The sequence below is a fragment of the Corvus brachyrhynchos genome, unplaced genomic scaffold (genome assembly GCF_000691975.1).
Source record: "Corvus brachyrhynchos isolate BGI_N302 unplaced genomic scaffold, ASM69197v1 scaffold1358, whole genome shotgun sequence".
NCBI lineage: Eukaryota > Metazoa > Chordata > Aves > Passeriformes > Corvidae > Corvus > Corvus brachyrhynchos.
Window position 1 is genome coordinate 77,647 of NW_008239642.1, and position 14,926 is coordinate 92,572.

At 42.7% G+C, this 14,926-nt stretch overlaps 2 long non-coding RNA genes across 4 annotated transcripts in view; one reads left to right on the forward strand and one right to left on the reverse strand.

Moving 5' to 3' along the window:
• LOC108448631 overlaps window positions 1-14,926 on the reverse strand; it is a 143,641-nt gene that overhangs the window by 74,104 nt on the left and 54,611 nt on the right. The gene's annotated exons all lie outside the window — the stretch shown is intronic.
• Window positions 7-4,795, forward strand: LOC108448632. Its single transcript, XR_001864587.1, has 3 exons — window positions 7-176; window positions 2,586-2,672; window positions 4,097-4,795. It is a non-coding gene; the product is annotated as an uncharacterized LOC108448632 (long non-coding RNA).

A 14,926-nucleotide genomic window follows, 5' to 3' on the forward strand; every position in this document is an offset into this window, starting at 1 on the left:
CAAGGGGTTTGGAAAGAAACTTCTGCAGATAAAATTTGAAGTGAAGGATTTAGTAGATTTGACTTCCTTTCACAGCTCTGAGCCCACTCCTTGGTGGAAGGAACAAGTGATCACACTTTCTCATGGCCCAGTTGCCCTGTACAGAATGAGGACAAACTCAGCTCCTTGGACATAAGGTTAGTCTGCCTTGTTGGTTTAGGCTGTAAATTCTCAGGTGCTCTGTGTCTGTGCACAAATGGACCCAGCCCACAGCCCCTGGCCCCTGCTGTCTCTTCTCCCATCTTCCTCTTACTGTAAAATGAAGAATGAGACATCCACATATGTTTGGAGTCCAAATCACATCTGACTTGCTAAATAGACCCTACACACAAGGTTTTGTTCTCAGGTGAACACAGTGGCTGTGTGGTTTGTCACTCCTGGGGCTATGTTTTCTTTGGGGTACTGATTTCAGCTGAGGGTTGGCTTGCAGGAAACTCGGAGCAGAGCAGGGCTGGCGATGGCCTAGAGTTTTCAATCTGAGCTACAGTCCTTTGCATTTTCTGTGGTATCCAAGAAGCTTGTTTCCCCCCGTCCGTATTTCTGGAGCTGTGCCCATCCAGGTGTTGGTTCTGTAGGGCTGCAGTGCAGGAGGGCAGGGGGAGCACAGGAACTTGCCCAAGGAGCATCACTTGGCTGCGCCCTGCGGTCACTCCCCGGTAGCCAATGCTGTTCAGTTTGACCTTCCCAGCACTCTCACCTACCTTGGTCTCTCCTACCTTAACAAACCACAGTGCTTGCCAGACTAGTACATTTTGTACCATTATGTGTCTTTCAGAGTGCTGTTTACTTAAAAAAAACCTGTAGTTTTGATAACAGGTTATAAAATCATTCCTTAAATAAGAATGTTTATTCTTATCCTATCAGTAGAAGTGTCTGGCTAAGAGATTTAGAATCAGTCAAATGATTCACATTATGGGTAAATTTTATCATTTCTAGAGCAGGGAAGAAAGTAATTTCCATTTCCTTTTTAGTGCGCTGTGAGCCAATTTGCTTTGAGGTCGATCTGTAGGCTAAATTGTGGGGAGTCACACTGTTTTGATAGAGAAGTGTGTGTGGGGAGAGTTAAAATGCTTATCCAAACGTTTAAACTCCTTATTCTCTCATACCCTCAGTGCTGCATCTGACACCTTTTTATTTAATCAGTTCTCTGTCTCTCCTGCACCATTTTTATTGCCTATCAAGTCATCACCTGATTATGACTCTCCTTCCCAACATCTTTACAAAACAGGTACCCAGATCATAGAGTCACAGAATCACAGAAAGACCTGGGAAGGGACCTTAAAGCCCATCCAGTGCCACCCCTGCCATGGCAGGGACACCTTCCACTGTCCCAGGCTGCTCCCAGCCCCAATGTCCAGCCTGGCCTTGGGCACTGCCAGGGATCCAGGGGCAGCCCCAGCTGCTCTGGGCACCCTGTGCCAGGGCCTGCCCACCCTCCCAGGGAACAATTCCTGCCCAAGATCCCATCCAGCCCTGCCCTCTGGCACTGGGAAGCCATTCCCTGTGTCCTGTCCCTCCAGCCCTTGGCAATTGTCTCTCTCCAGCTTTCCTGCAGCTCCTTCAGGCCCTGCAAGGCCACACTGAGCTCACCCCAAAGCTTCTCCTCTGCAGGCTGAACAATGCCAGCTCTGGCAGCCTTTCCTCCCAGCAGAGCTGCTCCATCCCTCTGATCATGCTGGTGCCTCCTCTGGACTCTCTTCAGCAGGTGGACAGATGTTTATACAGATGTTTGTATGACAGTGCTGTGGTTTGGATACTGGGCAGTGCTGCTGTGTGGATGCTTTGCAGTGCACTGCAGATTTTTCATGTCAAATCAAGTTATTCACTGCTAAGAGCTGGCTTTGCTTTTTAATCATCTTATTTGAAAACCACTGTTTTCATTTTTGAAAGAGGCTTGCACGCCAGGCCTTTAGTGTCCGAATTTTCCCCCCAGGAGCAGTGGGATACAAATGAATGTAACAGAGATCCCCCCTATTTACAGGCACCTTCACAGCACCATGTCCTGGCCCCCACTGTCTGAAACTGCTCCTTCCACAAAAAGTGCTTTTCAGAGACTGTTTTCATTTCAGTTACATGTGTTTGCTGACCATGTCAATTTTTGTTTAAAACCACTTTGCTTACAGGTCTTAAGTTAAAGTGACAATATCAAGGTAGTAAGGCTTAATAACTGATCCTCTTGGGAAATTAAAAAAAAGCCAAAATTAAAAACCTCATAGAATTCCATTCAGTTGGTTTTTTCCCTAGTTTTAAATAAATTCACTGCAAATCTCTTTTTTGGAGGGGAGGGAAAAAAAAAGACTTGGATAGGGAAAAAAATTCAAATATTAATCAAGGGCACAGAATTCATTACAAAAAAAGTAATCAAAGTACTCTCAAGATGAGAGCAGGATAAAATGACAATATACAGCTGAGGAAAACCAGCTGGTTTTAAAACAGTTTAGAAAAATGATAAAGCTGTGTGTACATTATGTTTGTTTTATGGTCTAGCAGCTACACAAAGCTTTAATAACAAAACCCTGGTTTGTACATAACTGTCCTGGTTTTAGCTTTTGTAGTATTCCTGAGCCTGGTTGGACACAATGTAAGGTCTGTGTGGGGAAGATCCCAAGGGAGGAAAGCTGGACAGTTTGCAGGTGGGTGACACATGGCAAACCTGTTTGCATCAGCTGCTTCTGGGGCAGGACAGGAGAGAATCTGACCAATGCCAAGACCTCTCACTGAATCCTTGTAAATAAAGCAGCAATCTCTTGATTCTGTAATAAACCAAATTGCAGCCCCACTGCTGGATTTTCTTTTCTGTGTGCTCCTGAGGGATGCAGTGTGTCAGCTGCCCTTATCTCCCAGGGGTATTTCCCTGGAAAGAAATGCAATGTGCTACTGCTCAAATGCTTGCCCAGGTGCTGGGATAACAAAGACACCTCACCAACAAAGGAAGTTGAACCTTTTCATCAATGGTATGTAAAATTCAGAAACAGGAGAGAGTAACCATTTCAGAAATGGCTCTCACACCGTGTAACTGCTTCTTTATATGTCTAAGTCATTACGGTGCAGTCTGTGCTGAGAATATCTAACCTACTTGCATTTCATTTGTTTATTTTGTCAGTATTTCAGAACTAAATCTGGGAACAGTTCTTTTATTTCAGCATACTAGCAAGTTCCCATATTACTGATAATAAATATTTTAGAAAACTGATTTACAAAAATAATTATTAAAGCGATTATCCTTTATTTGAACAAATATCTGGTATTTTCTGGTTTGCTAAATGGAAGAAGTAAACTTTTTTGAATGTTATAAGCATAGACTTGTAAGTGTTCCTCAAGCACCAGACTCTCATGTCAATGTCCTTCTTACCAACGCACCAAATGGACTTGTTCAGTTCTTGTGGGTTTCCTGCTATTTCATTTATTACAGGGGAATCAATATTCTTTCAAGTATAATTTGGTAATATGCAAATGAGTATCACAAGGTACATATTTTGCATGGTAAACAATTATGGAGGCCAAAAAAATTCTCTGTGCCTCTGTTCCAAAATTTTACACTACTTGTAATTCAGTACATGAACCTTTTAATTCAGTGTCAACAAATTGCTTATGAGCCCTTTGAAAGCCAGTCCAGTTTAATAATATTAGATGACAAGAACTTTCATAAAAATTAACTTCAGTATCTTTCCTCATTAGTGAAGGCATGTCAGACATAAAGAATCCTGTAATTGCTCTGTAGGAATACTTTATATTTGTTTTTAATCAAGACATTTTAAAAATTAGTTCCTTTTGAATGTTCACTGGTGGCAGTTATTGAATAGCTATTTAGGCCAGTTTTATTATATTTCCTCCATTTAGTTGGGTAATTCACTGAACTCTGGAGACGCTTCACTGTGTTCAGGGATTTGCAATTTAAGTAATCTGTTTTTATTTGGGACATTTCAGATTTATTGCAAGCTCTTTGATCATCTGGATTTTGTTAGTGATGGTTTTACCATAGATGCTTTCATGTCTGAAAGAAAAGGTCTAAGAAAAAGACCTTCATAGCCACTTTTTGTTCCTTTCTTCTACCCAGGTGCACCCATGTTACCCATGGAGGAAACCCCAACGCTGCCTTCTTTTAAAATGCCATGAATAATTAACTTACCATAGAAAGTGCATATAAAGAACTATCTCTATCAGTAAATAGGTTTCTTAATTTCACAGGAGACTGAAACAAATATAGATGCCTAGTTTTGGAAATTTGCATGCCTTTGGAAGTTTGAGATTTCGTCCTGGGAGATGAATTTTCCTCGGTGGCTCCCAGTTGCCTGAACGCTCTTTTAGCAACTCCTCTCTGTCCTTTTCTTTTGACACACTTGCTGCTTGCCATGTCCTGTCACTGTGATACCAGAACATTATCTTGCCACCAAACCCCTTTTACTCAGGTAATATTGATGTCAAATTTCCCTTTGCTCTGAATTTTCTTTCTCTTCTCCTCTTGCTGTTGTCAGGGAGCTGCTTTGTCAGAGCGGCTCCAGGCTAAGGTGCCATGGAAGGACTGAAAGCTGCTGGGCTGGGCAGTGGGGAGAAACAGAGTGAGAGAATGGAGAACCTCAATCCCACCTAATAAAAACAGCTTTTTCTACCATCAAGTTTCATTCTCCTGAGAAATGAAAATCCTTTGTTGTTTTGGCTAAGTTTAAAACTCGATTTTCTTCATGAAATCTGCCTTTGTTTTTCTGTGGTGGTTTTGGTTTGGTTTGGTTTTTGTTGGTGTTTTGGGGTTTTTTTGGTCTTGTTTTGTTTTTGTGGGTTTTTTGGGTTGTTTTTGTGGTTTGTTTGTTTGTTTGGGGTTTCTGTTTTTTGTTTTGTTTTCCTGGAAAATGAAAATGCTTCCATCAGTCAAGAATGCAGCCCAACAGATCTTTCAGTCACTGCTGTCGCTGGTCTTTTGACTGATTCACTGCTTCCTCTCTTCTCCTTGAATTATTGACTTACTACCTAACATACACCCCTTCAAATGCAAATTTCTATATATACAATTTTAATCTGTATAATAATAAAAATAAATCTTACATTTTTGGGGTCTTTTCCATTTCATCTCTTTTACTTCTATTCACTCCTGGTCCAGCCTTTATGACATTTATAACATTCTTTTACTTTTGAATTGAGTACTTTTGCAGTTGACCCAACAGAGATGAATATTACCCTATAGGGATCTGAGCAGGTATGGATTTTCATGACCCCTTTCATACCTGTAATATTGACAGGGGTTGCCTTTCCAAAGGGAAACTGTGATTCAATTTCTAAAACAAAGTACCTGCTCTTTAAACTGATTTAAGAGAAATGAGTCAATAAGAAAGGAATTAAATGAGTGGACCTTGCTCTTCTGTACTGGAATTAACTCCTTCCTTTTTGGCTAAGTACCAGATGATGGGAAGTGAGGAGGCACCTGCATTACAGTTTGTGACAGACAAGGGGCTTGTAAGGATTTAATGGAATATCTCAATGCATTATGTTTTGCACCACACTGAATTGTTTATCATGCTCTTGAAGGGATTTTTAAATGTAATACATTAGAAGGGAAGTCAATTTGTTGATAAACAGGAATGACATAATGCAGTAAAAATTAAAAATAAAGAGTAACGTATAGAAGGCTGAATACACACATCTAAGTGAATTTATAGATTTTTTTTTGCTTTTCCTTCAGGAACAGGACAGCAATCTCTACCATTATCTCAAAAGATAGGTGAAGGGAACACTGGGGTTTTGTCTTTCCACGTAAATGACTGTCATTAATACTATCCATGTCAAAATTCATCATCAGCAGCTGTCCAGCCAGGTATTAGAGGGAGCAGTTCATTCTTCTAAGAAGCACTCCTACAGTTAGGGAACACATTCTCTAGTTCCTTTTATACTACTTGCAAAAAAAAGGTTTTTTGGTTTATTTAGAGCTACTATTACGAGGAAAATGAAGGACCTGCTAAGCGTGCTGGATGATGTCTAACTCTTTACCATGCTCTTGGGCAGCTTCAGATACCAGTGTGATGGTTGTGGTTTGAAGCCTTGTGGACAATGTTTGGCAGAGGCAGACAACAGGATGTATCACCCCCATGCTGTGGGGGGAATGCAGGGAACACAGACCCTGGGGATGTGCTTGCACCAAGGCATTTACCAACAGTCACTGCTCAAGGAGGTATTTCCTGGGTAGACCAGAACAGTTCAAACAGTGTCAAACACTCACCCTCCTCCACCTAAAAATAAAAGTTCTCTCTTGAATTTGGTTCTGTCATACTAGGAAAACCAAGATCCAAATAATGCATGGAGCCTAAAGGACATGCCTGTTTGTTGTGGAAGTTGCTCAGCTCCAGTGATGACAGGGAAATGTAAGAATGAGTAAATGGATGGCTGAGTAACAGACCTATTTGAAAAGAAAAGGGAGAACAACAGGAACCCTTCCCTGGATTTGAACATCTGTAGTGTTTTAAGAGTTGATTGTAAAGTTCATGCTGTCAATGTGTTTCTTGGGAAAAAGGCAAGGAATGCAGGAAGGAGCACCAGGAGAAAGACTTTCAGTGGGATGTACATGTGCACCTCACCTGATGCTCTGGCATTTCTTTAATGTTCAGCAGTCCCACAGAGTTCCATGGATTTGGAGGACTCCATTATGAAGCTGAAATCAGGGAATGAATAGATTGATCAAAGTATGTGTTGAAGCCTGGGAGATGTGAATCACTGCAGGAAAATTTGGGTTAGTTTCTTGTGTTCAGATATATTGGATTCCACTGTGACTCCAAGTATGGAAAATAATACTCAAAATCTAAACCTGAAACTAGAGGCAAGGCAGAAATTTTCCCAAGGTGCTGAGCCTTTAGGACATAACTGGAACATTCATACATGAGCAGCTTGGAAGATAGTTTGATTTTAAAGCAACATAAATAAGGATTAAGGTACATAAATTTCCTGTCTCTAAAATGGGATTCTCAAGTGGCTTTATGAAGCTAAGAATATGTATAGGAAATCTATTTTATCATAAGCATATTTCCCTTATGGCATATTTCCTGTATGATCTCTAGAAACAGTTCTATTTTTAGGTGTGTTATGTAGAATGTCTTACTGATGGCACATCTAAGCATTGCTAAAAACTTCTCAAGTGCTTTAATAGGAATGATTTTAAAGCATTTGTCTGGCTTAGTTGCAGCTACAAATAACTGAAATAAGAAGCCATTAGGAAGCTAGTCACACTTCCTTAAAATTGATACTAAGCTGTTCATAACACATTCTGAACAAAACAGCATTTTTTATTTATTCATTATAGATTGTGCCTTAAGGAGAATGGATTTTGTTGCAGTAAACTAAAATAGTTATGCACAAAATAAATACATGACAAAACAAGGAGGCAGAAGAAGAATTTTAAAGACCTATATACCGTACAATGTGAAACACTGTTCAAGTAATGAGACTGGCTTGGTTGATGTCCACGAGAAAATCAGAGTGGGAACCTGTAGTTACAAATGTGTTGGTGACGTGTGGGACTCTCAGAGAAATGGAAGCACTGGATTACAAGAAAATGGATATTTGACATGCATTTCATAGTTACCTTCTATAGTTGTCTTTCAGTTCTTTCCTCACTAATGCTTGTTATCAGCAGCAATGCAGACATGACTGCTCGGTGCCAACAAGCCCCTGAACACAAGGTGCATGTCTATGAAGACTGGATATACAAAACAAGACAAGCAGAGGCTTTTTCTGATGTCTCAGTGCCATTGCAGCAACAATATGACACCATTGTGCACTGCAAATGCTGTGAAGATTTTAAAACTGAAATTCAGAAATATCAGAGGGCCTTACTGAATTCTGTCGACAGGTGCTGCTGCCCTAATAGCTCCTCCAGTAATCTGAGTGTTCAGGTGCTCTCTTCTTCCTCTTGCCTGGTTAGCCTCCATATCTTCCAGTCCTGCCTTTGTGCAAGTAGGGACTGCTCAGCTCAGCCCACACATGGCACATACCTCTCCCATCATCCCTGTCTTATTTTAACCTTTAGTGACTCATCACTTACTTTTGCATGGTCATAGGATCACAACATACCAGCTTTAGAAAAGCCCCCCAATAATTTTATATTTTAGCCAGTACAGGAATGTATGCCTCTGCTGGCCAAGTTAACTGCAGAACCCTGCACTGCAGCACCCTGCTGGCACTAGGGAAGGCTGTACTGTAGAAGTTCTCCTCCTGACAAGGCTGGACACTTGAACGTTGGTGACTGATCCTGAAGGTGTTCCCAGAAAGTGAACAATGTGGTACAGACCAGTTACAGAGCAAAGAACTTTTGTTGTTAGCTCATCCTCCCAAGTGGTAAAACACACTACATGAAGTACTGCTGGATCTGCATGAGAATCCTAATTACTGCTCTATTCCTTGCTAGGTAATAGTGACAAAATGCAAAGCCTCAGACTGTGCTGTTTCTTGCTTTGTTTCCCCAGTCTCTGAAGGACTCTTACATTTAGATCTCATTACAGGTGTGCACCAAAACTGTGGAAGTCCTTCAAAAGTCTATAATGTGGACAGTTGTGTTTTATTTGAGGTAATTAAAAAGTGGTAGGGTTTTCCTTCCTTTCCTTTCCCAGGCACAGAGGTTACACTTTCCTTTGATAAAGCATTTACCAAGTATTGGGTTTCCTTTCAAATGCAGCATCTGTTTAGACCCAGAGCAGGTGTGACAGCCACTCATACCATGCTCATAGTACTCATATCATGTGGGACATGGTGCAGCAACCATCCTGCTGTTTCTCTGCTCTAATAAATGAGGAACCTGTGGGTAAATTACAGCTTGTGGTGCATGATCACGGACATTGTAAATGGCTGCACCGCAGTTGTCTTAGCAACAGCCACAGCCCACAAGCTAAAGAACAGCTTCTTAACTCACAAGCGGCTAAAGAGACATCGATGCTTTGTCTCCTCATGGAAAAATGCATGCACATTGTAATAAGTGTTCTTCTCCCCATTAGAATTAATTTATAGGGAAAGCTGGTGATAAATATACATTTTCTCTGTTACATGAGCAGCCTGCATTCTCATGCATTATGGGACACTGTAACCAAGAGGACGTGTGCACAGTAAACTGCAAAAAGCAAAAGGCCCTTATACTACCTGACTGAACAGGAATGTACTCTGTACATATCAAAAAAATCTTGCCAGAACCCTGCTGAATTGCCCCAGAGAGGGCTTGTCAGCATTGGACTCATTCACAGATGGCTGATCCAAAGGGAAGACCCCCTAACTGATTCTGGCTTTGGATCAGAGCTGTGTGTTTAAAATGAGCTTTTAGAATCCATTCCCTGTGAGTGAGACCCACTGAAATGAAATAATTGATATAGGCACCAAAAGCTGAATTATTCCACTGCTTTCCTTATGCATTGTGTGAGGCTGACAGTATGAATTGGGCTTGGGAGCCATGTCGCTGTGCCTGCTCCAGCTTTGTGATACAGCAATGTCTGTTTGCTGTGCTTTTATCCTGCACTGAAAGGACAGTGATTACTCTATCATGACGGGATAATTTTCAAAGATTTTACTGGGGATTATTAGTTTTACTGCTCTAATAAACATATAATTAAACAATGCCTCTGTGTTATTGGATCCTAGTCTGCTTTGTACACAATGGATTTACAGCATGTCAGTAAATATTGGAACTGTGTTGCAGTAATTAAGATTTACATAAACCTTCTCTGGGAGCAGAATGAGAGATTTTTACTGTGAGACTCCGCTGAAGTGGTTGGAAAGTATCTGTTTTGTTCAAGTATAGCAATATATAAAAGGTATAGTTTTGTTCAAGATTTCAGCCTTAAATACAGCATAGTCTGCACTTTGAGGGGATGGAAGCTCTTCTCCAAGTCAAGGCAGCACTCCCTGATATAAGCCAAGGCAAATGAACACCGAATCTTCAACCTAAGAGACAACCTTGAAGCAGGAGAACATATTCTGGAGCTCTCTTCCTCTACTAGACTGTAACTGCTTTACTCAATTTGACACGCCCTGTATTGCCAAATGCTTTCCACCAAAGGACTGGAGCTGAGATGTTCAAACCTGACAGTTGATTAAAAGCACAGCATCCTTCATTTGAAGTGGTGAACCTTTTTCGGGGGGAAAAAAAGATCCAAAAAGATATTAAATTGTCAATCAAACAGATAGGAGTTTAGAAACCATACTTTATTAAGTAGAGCAGACTTCAGGCTGCTCAGGGAACTAGTGAGTAAAATCCCCAGGGAAAATGCTGTGGCAGGTGCTGGGTCCATCAGTGCTGGTCACTTTTTAAACATCACCTCCTAAAGGCACTGGAGCAGCAATTCCCAAATGTCAGAAGTCAAGCAGGTGAGGCAGAAAGGTGGCTTGGCTGATCAGGAATCTCCTCTTGGAAATTAAGCAAAAGAGGAAGGTATACATCCAGTGGAAGCAAGTTCAGGTGCCATGGGAAGAATACAGAGATGCTGCTCACCACCATGGGGAGAAAATCCATGCAGCCAAAGCTCAGTTGAAGTTGCTAGACATGTGGGGGACAATAAAAAAGAGTTTTTTCAAATATATTAATGGCAAAAGGAAGTGTAGAAATAACATTGTCTGGTTCCAGGCTGAGGATAGTTACCTCACAAATAGGGACAGGGACAAGGTAGAGGTATTTATTGCGTTCTTTGCCTGTCTTCAACATGGATCAGGGACCAAGGGGGTCTCAGTGCCCTGAGCTGGAGGACCATGACTGTGACAGTCATCAACTCCCAGTTGACCCTGAAATTGTGTGGGAGAGGAGACTGAGGTCAGACCTCACTGTGGTCTTCAACATCGTCACAAGGGGCAGCTCTGGTCTCTTCACTCTCCTGACCGGGGACAGGACCCCAGGGAACGGCTGGAGCTGGGCCAGGGCAGGGCAGCTGGATCCCTACAAATCTATAGGGCATGATGGGATTCATTCAAGAATCCTCAAAGAGCTGCTGATGTCATTGCAAAACCTTTCTTGATGACTTTTGAGCAGTCTTGGGAATCTGGGGAGGTCCCAGCTGACTGGAAGCTGGTGAATGGTATTCTGATTTTCAAGAAGGGCAAGAAGGAGGACCCCAGAGACTACAGGACTGTCAGTCTCACTTCAGTGCCTGGTAAAATCATGGAAAAGATTATTCCAGGGGGTGTTGAGGTTCCATGGGGACCACGCAGTCACTGGTCACAGCCAGCACGGCTTCAGGAGGGGAAAGTCCTGCTTGTCCAACCTGATCTGCTGCAGCAGGGTAACCCACCTGGCTGATCAAGGGAAGCCAGCTGGTGGAATCTTTTTGGACTTCAGCAAAGCTTTCGATACCATCTCTCCCAGGATCCTTCTGGACAAAATGCCCAGTGTTCAGCTGGATGAACACATCACGGGATGGGTGAGCAGCTGGCTCACGGGTTGGGCACAAAGGGTGACACTGACTGGGGTGACATCAGACTGGGGGCCTGGGGGGTTCTGCAGGGCTCCATCCTCGGCCCTGTGCTCTTCAACATCTTCATTACAACCTGGACCCAGGGCTCAAAGAACACTAAGGAAGTTTGCTGGTGACACTAAATTGGGATGAGCTGTTGACTCCCTTGAGGGCAGAAAAGCCCTACAGAGAGACCCAGACAAATGAGAGAGATGGAGAATCCCCAACCATGGGAAGTTTAACACAGGCAAGTGCTGGATTCTGCACCTGGGAGGGGGCACCCCTGGCTGCGTGGATGGACTGGGAATGAGAGGCTGGAGAGCAGCTGTGGGAAGGGACCTGGGGGTCCTGGTCAATGGCCAGTTGGATCTGAGTCAGCAGTGCCCTGGCAGCCAGGAGGGACATCCCTGTCCTGGGGGCATCAGGCCCAGCACTGCCAGCCAGGCCAGGAAGGGGATTGTCCTGCTCCACTCTGGGCTGGGGTGGCCTCACCTCCAGTGCTGGGGGCAGTTTTGGGCACCACAGGATAAAAAAGACATGATGCTATTCGAGAGTGCAGAGGAGGCCATGAGGATGGGGAAGGGTCTGGAGGGGAAGCCCTCAATGAAGAGCAGCTGAGGGCACTTGGTGTGTTCAGCCTGGAGAGAGGAGACTGAGGTCAGACCTCACTGTGGTCTTCAACATCGTCACAAGGGGCAGCTCTGGTCTCTTCACTCTCCTGACCGGGGACAGGACCCCAGGGAACGGCTGGAGCTGGGCCAGGGCAGGTTTAGGTTGGAGATCAGGAAAAAGTTCTTCCCCCAGAGGGTGCTGGGCACTGCCCAGGCTCCCCAGGGAATGGTCCTGGTCCCGCGGCTGCCTGAGCTCAAGAAGAGGTTGCAACGCTCTCAGGGATGCAGAGGGTGGGATTGTTGGGGCGTCTGTGCAGGGCCAGGAGCTGGATGGATGATTCTGGTGGGTCCCTCCCAACTCAGCCTATTCTGTGATTCTATGAATGTTGTGTGAAACATAGAAAGCAGCTCTTGACAGACCTAATGTGTCCAGGCTCGTTTGCTTTAAGTACTAAAGCACGGCACAGTCAGTTTCTTTAGCTGGGGAAACACCTCTGTGGTGCACTGGGTATGTGCATGTGGCAGTGTCATTTCGATTAGGTGATTATCTAACATAATATCACATGAGGTTCTCTGAAGAAAGGTTAGAAAAATGGGTCCCAGCAGTACAAAATGATGAAGACAACCTTTGTTTATTGCGTAGCTGTAATGATTCTCCCTTTGAGGCTACCTGGGGAGAGTGGCTGAACTCTGAGGTGCTTTGCAGTGAGAAGATTCAGAGGTGCCACATCGATTCCCAGGGGGAGCAACCCTCACGAGGCTGAAGGACATTGAATAAGGTGGGAAGGGGGAAGAGTCAGTTTTGTGTTTCCAGTCACAGCACTGACAGCAAGCAGCTGCACAGTGTCTGTACTCACCGAGTTGCTCTCCCTGCTGTGTCCCTGCAGGCGTGGGCCACACAGTTCTTTCACAAACAAGTTGGCTTCCATGGAGAAAAGACTTATACAAGTGTAGGTGTCCATATGTGTTTTCCTGCCTCTCATACCTGTTGAACCCACTAGTCAGGATCAGGCAAAAGGAGCAAGAATTACACTCTTAGCAGCTTCATGGAATTGGCACCTGGGTAAGAAAGCCCAGCAAAGGCCTCCGCTCAGGGAAGGGATCACTGTGAGCTCTCATGCCAGATAGCGTGCAAGAATTTGCAAGACAAAACAACTTAAAAAATGTCCCAACTGCTAGAAAAGCTTCAGCCTGAACAGCTCGGTTTTTCTGCCAATGAAGACGCACAAATCTGTAGGAAACAAGGGTTTCACTAATGCTGGTGCTTACAAAACTGCTCCTGTTACCTAAGGCCAGGCTGGACAGACCGAGGGACAGAGAGGAAATTGTAAATTCGAGGAAATGATATTGCTTTAATTAAAATATTATCTTTGGAGATTTTTGGTTTTAATAAGACATAAGCACAAGGGATCTTTGAATTTACCTTTGGAATCAAATGATCTCCAGAAAGACATCATTCCCTATATGCAAGGTCTTAACTGTGTTGTTTCAGTGATCCCTTAGTGCTGTTCATGGGAGTGAAATCACAACTATTTGTCAGGTTTTCCAGAATCAAGAATCTAAAATTAGATTTTGAATTGATGGCTGCTAATTGTTGGGCACAGTTTAGTTATTTTTCTTTGATGACGGATACATATGCTCTCATTTCTGAGGTACCGCCTCTCACTGATAGCGGGTTCAGTATCAAACCTGTGAAACAGAAAAGATTCTGGTAGGAAAAAAATGAGACTTAGAGTAAATATTAGGGAACATTAGACAGCACTTAGATTTATGAAGTTTTGATCTCCAGATTGTGCTGCAGAAACATCTACCCAACTAACTAGGCTTTTTCCTAAGGTAATTTGTGTTCTCTGTCAAACATTAACATCAGCATTATAAGATAATTTAACTCTTATTTTTGTCAAATAAAGGTGCTTCAAATTTTTTTTTTATGGGTAGTGCTTTGCAAAATCCACAGAACAAATGATGTAAGTACTATATTATGCTAAAAATGTGAGATTTATACTAATTATACTATAGATTCAGGCCTTGGAGTTTTGTCATAGTTCCTTCTATATTACTGCTCTCCTGGGAATTGAATCATTGGCACCTGATTGCACTAATTACCGTTAAACTTTAGAACCTTTAATACAGTGAAAATTCAAATATTTAACACGCACTGATATTTACAGGATGAAAAAGTGGAATTTACACAGAAATGTTATATCCAATTTCTTTCTATAATAATACCAATAACTTAGAGTTAACCCTTATTAATATTTAGTGCAGCAGTAAATGTAAGCAGCTGACACTGACATGTTACAATTATGATCAATAATACCCTGGCCCTACGTGAATTTTTGTGCTCCTGTTCATTCCTTGTGTAACTTGACATGGAAGGGAAGGAAGCACTAATGAACCAGGTTATAAATATCCACAATGCTGACCTGTTTCAGCGGTTGTGAAAGGGAGATTATTGTAGTGCCTAAATATAGGCAACACTTTCCAACCCTATCAATAGTATAGATAATTATTTTCTCCTTTTTAATTCCTAATAAGAGGGAAAGAAATGCTTCTGGTGCTTCATGGCATGCAAAACTATGACCCTCCTGATCAGTGTGGTGTTTTCAAGCATAGGGTTTATGCAGGAAACATATGAAATGTGCTTACACCAAGCCATTTGCTACTCAGCTGCCATCTCCATTACAAATTTACTTCTTGATGTTTGGATGGGAAGTATTATTTTGCTTTATGGGCCTCCTGCAAATTTAGGGGAGAATATTCTAACAGAGGCCAAAGCAGACACTTGGTGTCAGGGAGAAAAACAGAGAGGAATTTGGGTTCCTCGATCTGGAGCACAGAGAAAGACATTCCCAAGTGTCTGACCTGTAA